The sequence below is a fragment of the Pongo abelii genome, chromosome 12 (genome assembly GCF_028885655.2).
Source record: "Pongo abelii isolate AG06213 chromosome 12, NHGRI_mPonAbe1-v2.0_pri, whole genome shotgun sequence".
In the NCBI taxonomy this organism is placed as follows: domain Eukaryota; kingdom Metazoa; phylum Chordata; class Mammalia; order Primates; family Hominidae; genus Pongo; species Pongo abelii.
The window spans coordinates 62681653-62693680 of NC_071997.2; the positions used below are offsets into that span (position 1 = coordinate 62681653).

The following is a 12028-nucleotide window of genomic DNA, read 5'->3' on the forward strand; positions in this document are numbered from 1 at the left end:
CTAGTAATGATCAGTACTTTTCCCCCCAACTCTTCCCAGAGGCAAGATAACTATCTAGTCTCTTTCAAGGGCAGTCTGCTGGGCACTTATCAGTAAAATAAGGCAAGGAAGGTGAACTCTTTACAATCTTGAGTAGTGGTAGGAGAAGTATTAGATGTGGCTGCCCCTGATGACTATTTGGTATACGAGACAGTAGGACCAGGCCAGCCAGGCAACAGAGTCAGTGGGAAACATGAGAAATTCTAGATTAGATTATATAAACTATGTGCAGGAAATAAAGGCTGAACAGTCCTGCAATAAAGAATATAGAAGGTACATGGACACCTTTGTTACAGTGCTTTTGGTATTTATTGTATGGTAAAAATCTATGATTCTTTTTTTTTTTTTTTTTTTTTTTGAGATGGAGTCTCACTCTGTCACCCAGGCTAGAGTGCAGTGGCACGATCTTGGCTCATTGCAACCTCCACCTCCTGGGTTCAAGCAATTCTCCTGCCTCAGCCTCCCAAGTATCTGGGATTACAGGTGTGTACCACCATGCCTGGCTAATTTTCTGTATTTTTAGTAGAGACGAGGATTCATCATGTTGGCCAGGCTGGTCTCAAACTCCTGACCTCCAGTGATCTGCCCACCTCTGCCTCCCAAAGTGTTGGGATTACAGGCATGAGCCACTGCGCCAGGCCCTATGATTCTTTATAAACAAAAATTTGGTTACACCGTTATACTGGTAATAAATTGTTTGATGAAAATGGGCTCAAAGAAGACCAGGCGCGGTGGCTCACGCCTGCAATCCCAGCGCTTTGGGAGGCCGAGGTGGGTGGATCACCTGAGGTCAGGAGTTTGAGACCAGCCTGGCCAACATGGTGAAACCCCATCTCTACTAAAAATACAAAAATTAGCCAGATTAGCCGGTGTGGTGGCACACACCTGTAATCCCAGCTACTCAGGAGGCTGAGGCAGAAGAATCACTTAAACCTGAGAGGCGGAAGTTGCAGTGAGCCAAGATCGTGCCACTGCACTGCACTGCAACCTGGGTGATACAGCGAGACTCTGCCTTCAAGAAAAAAAAAAGGCTCGAAAGGAATGGAAATAAAGTATATGTTTAAATAAATGATTTTAATTTGTCAAGAAAATACATGATGACTATATAACATTTGTGTGTCAGCGTTTACCATCTTGTGGGACATGTGGTAATATTACTGACCACGTGAATACCAGAAGGCAAGCCTGCTGCGGAAGCCAAAGTGTCTCATTCCACAGACAGGAGTTATACACAGCATAAGATGGCTGTGCCTGGAGACAATGATTTCCACATGCAGAAGGTGAATTTTACATATCATTCCGTGAAACCTAACTTCATCAAGATCAAATGACGGTTCTAAATTAATATTTCTCATTATACACACATATGTATGTATCTATACATATATATAATAAGAAATATATGTGTATATGTACTTATTATAAATATAGAGAGAAATATGTGGAAGACTACATCTCAAGAGTGATTGTCTCTAGGAAAGAGATAATTCATACTTTTTTAAAAAAATTTTTTGTAGAGACAGGGTCTCACTATGTTGCCCCAGGCTGGTCTTAACTCCTGGGCTCAAGCAATCCTCCCACCTCAGCCTCCTAAAGTGCTGGGATTACAGGCGTGAGCCACCATGCCGTATGTCATACTTCTTTGTTTTCATTTAGCTTGTCTATGTTCTCTGACTCATTCCTTATACTTCTGTAATAACAAATAAAAATAGAAAAAAATTCACTTGGAGGGGAAATGACTGAATTCATAATCTTTAGTAAACAACCTAGAGTTTATAAAACAGATAAGCATGAACTTATAAACTGGTCCATGCATTGTATTAATGGCCCCAATTAAAGGCTACCTGGCTCCACACTCTTTGCCTTGTAATTTTGTTGTTCCTTCGTCCTATTACTGAACATTCCTCTGGTAACATACTTAGGCCAATGGAATGTTATCAGACATGAGACAAGCAGGGACTTGAAAAGCACCTGTGCATTTCTGCATGCTCACTAGTGCATCTCTACCTCAGCATAACAACTTGTCCCAGCTAGTCCAATGGAGGAATGCAAAGACACGTGGAGAAAAGTAGAGACCATCCTAGTCCCACAAATTCCAGTCAACCCCCAATACATGAGAGAGCCCAGCCAAGATCAACTGCTGATTCCAGGTGCGGCAGCAAGTCCCATCTAGGTAGGAAGAATGGCTCAGCTGCCGTGGCCTTGGGAGCAATAAAAAAGAGTCTTCAGGCGCTTTGTTATCCACATTGTTTTGTCAATAGATAACTGATAATAAAGAATAGATCATATGCTATGTGGAGAGGAGAAGAAAAGGACAAAAGAGACAAAATGAGAGAGAAGAACTGACATAAATGTTGCCACAGCATCCCCATACATCACATCACAGGATATCCTGTCCAGTTCTCTACAGACAGGCCAGAGTATTTTGTACATTGGACTAAATCAGTCTATAACACTTTTATGGGACTTTTATTTTTCTTTCTTTTTTTTTTCTCAGGTCAGATGGGTAATGTGCCGAGGTCATAACAAGGTTTGAGTGTGGCACATCTCACACATATGCGTGAATACCAATCATTATACCCATGAATTACAAAAGGATCTCTTTCTTTTTTTAATAGCTTTGTTGAGGTATTCACGTACCAGTTTACCTGTGTGAAGTGTACAATTCAATAGTTTTTTGTATATTCACAGCTGTGCAACCATCACCACAATCAATTTTGGAACACTTGTATCACCTCAAAAAGAAATCCTGTACGCATTAGCAGTCTCTTTCATTTCCTTCCCACCCTCTCTGCCTCCTCAGCTCTAGGCAACCACTAATCTAATTTCTGTCTCTATAGAGTTGCTTATTTTACTTTATTTTATTTTATTTTGAGATGGAGTCTCACTCTATCACCCAGGCTGAAGTGCAGTGATGTGATCTCAGCTCACTGCAACTTCCACCTCCCAGGTTCAAGTGATTCTCATGCCTCAGCCTCCTGAGTAGCTGGAACTACAGATGTGCACCACCACGCTTAGCTAATTTTTGTATTTTTAGTAGAGGCAGGATTTTGACATGTTGGCCAGACTGGTCTCAAACTCCTGGCCTCAAGTGATCCTCCCACCTTGGCCTCCCAAAGTGCTGGGATTACAGACATGAGCCACCACACCCAGCCTGATATTTTATATTATATGTGGTCCTTTGTTACTGGCTTCTTTCACTTAGCATAATGCTTTAAAGATTCATCCATGTTGTAGCATGTATCAGTACTTAATTCTTTTTTATTGTGGAATAATATTGCATTGTATGAATATTCTATATTTTGTTTATCCATTCATCAGTTACTGGACATTTTGGTTGTTTCCACTTTTTGGCTATTGTGAATAATGCTGCTATGAACACTTGTGTATAAGCTTTTTTGCAGACATATGTTTTTATTCCTCTTGGGTATATCACTATGACTGGAATTCCTGCGTCATATGGTGATACTGTTTAACCTTTTGAGAAACTGGCAAATTGTTTTCCACCAGTTGCACATTTTACATTTCTACCAGCATTGTATGAAAGTTCCAGTTTCTCCACATCTTTGTCAACACTTGTTATTGTCTGTTTTTTCAATTACAGCTACCCTAATGGCTGTAAAGTAGTATCTCATTGTGGTTTTGGTATGCATTTCCCTAATAATCAATGATGTTTAGCACCTTTTCATGTGTTTATTGGCCATGTGTGTACCTTCTTTGCAGAAATACCTATTCAGCCCACACTGGAGTGCAATGGTGTGATCTTGGCTCACTGCAACCTCTGCCTCCCAGGTTCAAGTGATTCTCCTGCCTCAGCCTCCCAAGTAGCTGTGACCACAGGCGCCCACCACCACGCCCCGCTATTTTTTTGTATTTCTCATAGAGACAGGGTTTCACCATATTGCCCAGGCTGGTCTTGAACTCCTAACATTGTGATCTGCCTGCCTCAGGCTCCCAAAGTGCTGGGATTATAGGCGTGAGCCACGATGCCTGGCCCTTGTGCATCTTAAATTAGGTTATTTGTTGCTTTTTATTGCTGAGTTGTAAGAGTTCTTTATCTATTCTGAGTACAAGTACCTTATCAGACATATGCTTGCACATGCTTTCCCCCATTCTGTGGGTTGTCTTTTGGTTCTCTTAGGTGTTTTTTGAAGAGTTCTTAATTTTGATGAAATCCAATTAATCTTTTTTTTATTACTTGTGTCTACAAGCTTTGGATTCAGCTACAGTATCAGAAAGGAGACTTGCCACTAAGGATAAAAATTCCCCTCTTTACATGCCTTGGGCTATTTAAATGAGTATAGGGATAGGAGATTCAGAAGTCTAGGCTAAAACCCACTTTTATCTGGAAATGTTCTGCTTGTCTATCGCTCCAAAAAATAACACCCACAATTCTGGGGTGGAGTCTCACTCTGTCGCCCATGCAGATGATTGAAACAACAATCATTTATTGTTGTTATCTCTCATGATTCTGGTGAGTGACTGGGCTCAGCTAGGTGGTACCACTCAGAGTGTGTTGCCTGGCTGCCACGAGACAGGGATAATGCTGGAGTCATCTTGAGGGCCTCAGAATCATTCACATGTCTGGCACTGGGACAGGGAAAACTCAAACCGCTGGGGGCTTCAACAGCCAGGGTTCCTCGTACTCTATTTTAACGTGGTCTGTTCACGTGATCTCCGCTGCATGGTGGTTTCATGTACTTATATGCTCCAAAGGCACATATTCTGAGCGACAGAGCTAGATGGAAGCTGTACTACCTTTCAAGATGCGGTTTTGAAAGTCACATAGCATTACTTTATTTATTTTTGTTTATTTTGCAAGAGTTTTGCTCTGTCACCCAGGCTAGAATGCAGTGGTGCGATCTCAGCTCATTGCAACCTCCACCTCCCAGGGTCAAGTGATTCTTCTGCCTCAGCCTCCTGAGTAGCTGGGATTACAGGTGCATACCACGACACTCAGCTAATTTTTGTATTTTTAGTAGACACGGGGTTTTGCCATGTTGGCCAGTCTGGTCTCGAACTCCTGACCTCAAGTGATCTGCCTGCCTCAGCCTCCCAAAGTGCTGGGATTACAGGCATGAACCACTGTGCCTGACCAACATAGCATTACTTTAGAGGTGCAGTCACAGAAACCCATCCAAGAAGCCTACCTGGGTCCAAGGGGAAAGGACATAGATGCCGTCTCTTTCTTGAGGTGGGGGGTAGGGTTTTTGGAAGAGCACATGGGATTGAACATATTGTTGCAGCCAATTTTGAAAAATACAGTCTGCCGCAGGAAGTTTAATGTGACTTGTTGAATTAATAACAATTGTATACCGTCAATAGTAATACTTATTGACACCTACTCTATGCAAGAATCTAACTGATAGAGCTGTTGTGAAGATTAACTGGTTGATACCATTGATGTGAAGCACCTAGAATAGTGACTGGCACATAGTAAGTGCACATAGTAAGTAAATGTTAGGTGTACTCTAGAAAGTACTTTAGAAAGCTGTAACTATAGTGTTAGCTTATTACCCTTCCCCACCATTCAATTTTCAGTTGTTCATTTTGCTATTCATTAAAAAAACACACACACACACAAAAGCTGTCTTGGTTTATGTCCTTATTTTGGTAAAAAAGCTTTCATCATCTGAAAGCTTCTTGAGAAAAGGTACATGGGAGATAAATATTTTGAAACTGTACGTGTCTGAAATACATTTACCCCCATGCTTTACTACTACATTTGGATGGGTATGAGAATCTATGTTGGAAGTTATTTTCCCTCAGATTTTAAAGACATTATTCCATTGTCTTTCAGTCTCATGTGTTGCTACTGAGAAATCAGATGCCATTCTCATTCTGGATTCTTTAAGTGAAACTTCATTTCCTCCTGGGTACTTGTAAGATCTTCTCTATTTCCTCAGTCTTCTATATCACAACGTGCCTTGGTGTGGTTCTGGTTTTGTCCATTGCACTGTACTCAGCACTTTCAATGTGGAAATTCATGCTCTTTAGTTCTCAAAATATATAATTGAATTATTTAATTCGTTTCTTCCCCTGTTTCCCAGATGTCCAGGGCCGGCTTTCTAATCTTAACCTTTCTTATTTCTTTCCCTTCTCTTTGCCTTTTGCCTATGCATTCTAGGATATTTTCTAACTTTATCTTCTTAACATTCTACTGAGTTTTTCATTTTTGCTATCAGATTTTTAATTTAAAAGAACTCCATTTGGTTCTCTGAGTGTTCATTTTTTAGAGTATTCTTTTTTTGTTGACACAGGGTCTGTCTATGTCACCCAGGCTAGAGTGCAGTGGCTGTTCACAGGCATGATAATAGCACACTACAACCTCAAACTGGGCTCAAGCAATCCTCCCACCTTAGCCTGTGGAGAAGCAGGGACTACAGTCTTGTGTCACCATGCCCAGCATTTCTGATCTTTCTCAGAGAAGCTCAATAGTAGATTTCTCAAAGTTTTCTTCTCCCCATAGTCTTTTTCTTCCTCGTTTCATTTTCTCTGTTAGCATGTTTTGGATTCTATCTTTATTGTCAGATCCTTCCCTTATATTGTGATGACCTTTGGCTCTCTGCTCTTATTTAAGTGTGTCATATTTAGGAGAGAAAAAAAAAAAAGGCCGGGCGTGGTGGCTCACACCTGTAATCTCAGCACTTTGGGAGGCCGAGACGGGAGGATCATGAGGTCAGGAGATCGAGACCATCCTGGCTAACACAGTGAAACCCCGTCTCTACTAAAAATACAAAAAAATTAGCAGGGCGTGGTGGCGGGCACCTGTAGTCCCAGTTACCCAAGAGGCTGAGGCAGGAGAATGGTGTGAACCTGGGAGGCAGAGCTTGCAGTGAGCGGAGATCATGCGACTGCACTCCAGCCTGGGTGACAGAGCGAGACTCCATCTCAAAAAAAAAAAAAAAGAAAAAAAAAAGAAAAACCAGGACATCTGGTTAAATTTGAATTTTAGATAAACAACAAACAATTTTTAGTACACGTATGTCTCATGCAGTATTTAGGACATCCTTATAGTACATGAGTATTTTATATTTTAGTAAAAAATTAGTTACTGTTTAACTGAAAATCAAATTTAACTAAGTGTCCTATATTTTATCTCGCAACCCTAAGAGTGAGGTCTACAAAGCTGCCTGGAAGCCCTGAGTGCGTGTGTAAGTGGGTGGGGCTTGACAAAGGTGAGTTTACCAACAGGTTGCTCCAGTTTCGTTGCATAAATGATTACATCTCTTCAGGCCTTTCCTCTTAGATTCCCCAAAGAAAAGTATTCCAAATTCTCCATCCTGGTGAGTTTGAACCTGGCTGCCAGAGTTCTAGGAGCCAAGCAGGAATAATACGAAGCAGCTCAGTAGACATCATCTTAAGTTTCATATGGCTCTTCAATTTCAGTACAGTAGCCCTAGTCTTGTGTTAATCTCGTGGCCTTGGTGAAAGAGGGCTGCAAATTCTTTGTACCCTCCCACCCCTCTCCACTCAGGGATGGAGCCTAAGCCCCTTCCCTTAAATCTAGACTGGCCCTAGTGGCTGGCATGATTTATAGAATGCAACAGAAATAATGTTCAACAGCTTCCAAGCCTGCATAATAAGAAGGCTTGTAACTTCTGCCTGAATGTCTTGGAGTATCCTTTCTGGAAACCCTGAGCCTCCATGAAGGAAATCTGACCCTGAGCCTCCCATGGGGAGACGGCATGTGTAGATGCTCTAGTTGACAGTGCCAGTTGAGACCAACCTTCCAGCTCTTCTTATCATGGTACCCAATATGTGAGTTCTCCAGACTGGCCCATCTGCCAGCTGGATAACACCAAGTGACCTTTCTTGATGCCAGATGGAACAGAAGAATCGCTCAGTTCAAATTCAGACCCACAAAATCATGAGATATAATGGTCATTGTTTTATGTCACCTTCAAGTGTTGGGGTGGTTTTTTAGGCAACCTTAGATAACCAGAACACCTCAACTACATCTGGTGTCCCCATTCCAGAGAGCCACTGCATGATTCTTCAGAGAACATGCTTCCAATCATCCGCCCTCATGGAAGAGGAACAGTGGCCGCTGTGCAGTGTTGGGGATGCTGACTGCTTCTTGTACAGACTTACAAGAAGTCGTCCTGGGTTCAGTCTCACTTACATACCCACTTTCAGACGTATCCAGTGCAAAAAAACTCTCTTATCCCAAGAAATCCTACTGTCATGTTGCTTCTTGGTTTTCCCTACTACTGATTTGAAAGTCAGCTTTCTCAGGTCTGCTAAGTCAGTTATCAACTGTCCACGTGCTTTCCAGGTTCCAAACTCTTATTATTTTTTCTCTCTTCTTCCTTTGTCCTTGTGAGATTTAAAAAAATTTTGAGATCGGGCCTTACTCTGTCACCCAGGCTGGAGTGCAGTGACAAGATCATAGCTCACTGTAATCATAGCTTACTGCATTTTTTTTTTTTGTAGAGCTGGGGTCTCATCATCTTGCACAGGGTGGTCTTGAATTCCTGGGCTCAAGCAATCCTCCTTCCTCATCCTCCCAAAGTGCTGGGATTATAGGAATGAGCCACTGTGCCTAATTACTCTTTTTAATTTAATAATAGTTTCTTGCATTGCATTTCTTCCTGAGTTTGATTTTCTTCTTTCTGAAATACAAATTTTAGTAGCTCCTTTAGGAAAGGTCTATGAGTTTAAATTTTCTCAGCATTTTTTTTTTGTCTGAAGCTTCCTTTATTTCATCTTATGCTTCAAGTATGCTTAACTGGGTACAGAATTCTAGATTTATTTTTATATTTTCCTACCCACTTTGAAGATATTAATCCTTTGTTTCTGGCCTGTATTGTTGTCATGAGAAGTCTTCTGTCTAATTGCTGTTTCCTTGTGAGTAATCTATATTTCCTCTCTTTGAGTTCTTAAGTCTGTCTGTATGTCTTTGTCAGTAAATGTAGCTATATGTGGATTTGCTTTTCTCTATGCTTTTAGGACTTATGCTTCTGGAATCTGAAGAGTTACATCTTTTTTCAGTCCTGGACATTCTCAGCCATTGTAATTTGCCCCCTCCCTTCTATTATCTCTCTTCTCTCTCCCTTCTATTTTAAGTATGTTCCTATCTTCCATATCTCAACTTTTCACTCATATTCTCTCTCTCTCTCTCTCTCTCTCCCTCCCTGCCTTCTGGCAAATAGGCTCAGCTTTAACTTCTAGTTAATTGGTTCTTTCTCTTTAATTGTGTCTTATCTGCTATTTAACCATTTGCTTTAAATTTTGGTGATTATGTCTTTCATTTCTAAAATTTCCCTTTGGTAGTTCTCTAGATTTACCGTTGTTTCTTCATACACTCTTTTTCCTAATCATAGGGTTTTGATTTCTTATTTCATTTGTAATTATTTTAAACAATACTTATTTTACATCACCTTTTAGAATGTTAGTCTAATATTTCAGGATTTTAAGGCTCCGGTGCTCTTGTTTTATTCTCTTAACTGAGCTCATGGGTGATTTTTTTCTTGTGTTTTACGCTGTTTCTATGAACTCTTTTTTACATTGATTTGTTTTAGTCCATGAGACCTTCATGTGACCTTGGTTGAAGGAGTATCCAGAGTGATTTTACGTTTGCTCCTGTAAGTGCGTCTAGGGTTTACCATTGGCCCAGAATCAATTTTTATGTTAACTTCTTAATTTAAGTGTTTCTTGACCACAAGGAGAGTATAAAGCAAAGTCAAAAGCAATGTGAAAAGCAGGTCTGGGTTTTTAATGACTCCGCAGAAATTCTTTTTTCTTACTCTTTCTTCTGCATATATAAAGACAGACAAGAAATACATACATACATACATACATACATACATACATACGTGCATACATGCATACACACAGATAGACAAGAAAATATGTATTTTCTTGTCACCTCTCTGGGCTGGTGAGTAGATTTTTTTCTATGTGTCCTTTCACTGAGGGTGCCATTCTTTGAGAGTTCCAGCTTCACACAGGATTATCTGTCTGTACCAGGCCCAGGACTAGGTGCTTCATTCCTAGGTATGCCTTAAAATCCAAGTTCTTGACTTATGACATCTTCTCCCCAGCCCCCACTGCCACCAGCAATTGCAATGGTAGCTGGAATCTTTTCCCTCTGATTTCAAGACCTGCTTCCTTTCCGTCACCTGCAAACTTACATTTCTTTCTTGCAAGCACGAAAGCTATACATTTAAAGTCTTGTCATGTTGCCCAGTCTGGTCTCGAGCTCCTGGCCTCAAGCAATCCTCCTGCCACAGCCTCCCAAAGAGCTAGGATTACAGGCGTGAGCCACTATGCCCTGCTCTATTGCTGATTTTTATACATGATTCTTACTTAACTATTCTAAAAGCCAAATACTTGTATTTGACACATGCCATACATAGTAACAAAAGCATCACTTGAGCCCAGGAGTTCAAGGTTGCAGTGAGCTATTGATGACACCACTGCACTCCAGCCTAGGCAACAGAATGAGACCTTCTCTCTAAAAGAAGAGATAATAAGCAAATAAATAAGAGAAGCATACAATGCCTTTTATCATACTCCTCACTTAATGACTTACTTGTAACTTTAGTGACACATTTTAGTGCATTGTTTCAAAATAAGTAATAAATAGCAAATTCTTTTCATCTTGGTTTATAACATAAAGTGGAGAAGCCAATTACACTAGAACAGTCTAACTTTCGTCTTGTCTTTACTAATGTTTCTAGATGCTATCTCTAATTTATTTCCCAATGGTTTATAATCTTTCTTGAAACATATATGAACACATATCTGTATTGAAAATGAATTTAGACAAAAAATAAGTTAGACTTTTTTTTCACAAAGAACTCTGATTTACCTAGTTTGTTTCACAAATAGGACTGACTTTACTAACTAGATACATTTTCATAAATTAAATGAGCAAAAACCTGCATCTCCTCAGGTTTGACAAAAATAAATTTAAATTGGCCTGTAATCCCAGTACTTTGGGAGTCTAAGGCGGGTGGATCATGAGGTCAGGAGTTCGAGACCAGCCTGACCAACATGGTGAAACCCCATCTCTACTAAAAATACAAAAAAAATTTGCCAGGCGTGGTGCCACGCACCTGTAATCCCAGCTACTCAGGAGGCTGAGGCAGGAGAATTGCTTGAACCAGGGAGGCGGAGGTTGTAGTGAGCTGAGATGGTGCCACTGCACTCCAGCCTGGGCGACAGAGTGAGACTCAGTCTCAAAAAAAAGTAAACAAATAAATAAATAAATAAATAAAAATTTAAATCACATTATAAGAACAGCATTTTACCAAGAAATATTGTATTGAAAAGGTGCTTTGAAATGAACATTATTTCTATTTTCTGAACTCTCCCTGAGAATACTGGGTTAAACAAGGTACCTCTAAGAGAAATAATAGCAGTCATTTGTTAAATCTTGGTGAAACTGTCTTGATATCTTTCCTAGAAAGTGAGGGTATGAACAGCCTCAACAGCTGGGGAATAAATTTCTGTAAGGAGCGGTTTCTATTGTTTGCTTTTTTTTTTTTTTTTGAGACAGAACCTTGTTCTGTCACCGAGGCTGGAGTGCAGTGGGGTGATCTCAGCTCACTGCAGCCTCTGCCTCCCAGGCTCAAGCAATTCTCCTGCCTCAGCCTCCCAAGTAGCTGGGATTATGGGAGTGTGCCACCACGCCAAGCTAATTTTTTTGTATTTTTAGTAGAGACAGGGTTTTGCCATGTTGGCCAGGCTGGTCTCCAACTCCCAGGCTCAAGTGATCCTCCTGCCTCGGCCTTTCAAAGTGCGGGGATTACAGGTGTGTGCCACTGTGCCCCGCCTATTTTTTTTGCTTTTGATAGAATTTAAAGAGGATCGTTCAAGTTAAAGTTGATACATTACTAAGAATAATTTTTGAGAATAAAACATTTGAATATTTTTGCTTATATTTCAGGAGTACAAAGAAAAAAGTAATAGTATTAAAGGGAACTTCTCCAAGCCTCATCCACTTATATATCGAACAAGTTTCCCCAATGCTTATATCTAT

General features: G+C 40.5%; 1 non-coding gene across 1 annotated transcript; it reads right to left on the reverse strand.

Moving 5' to 3' along the window:
- Window positions 1–2535: 2535 nt before the first annotated feature.
- LOC112132202 (small nucleolar RNA U13) lies at window positions 2536–2638 on the reverse strand. The gene has a single exon (XR_002914009.1). It is a non-coding gene; the product is annotated as a small nucleolar RNA U13 (small nucleolar RNA).
- Between the last annotated feature and the right edge of the window lie 9390 nt (window positions 2639–12028).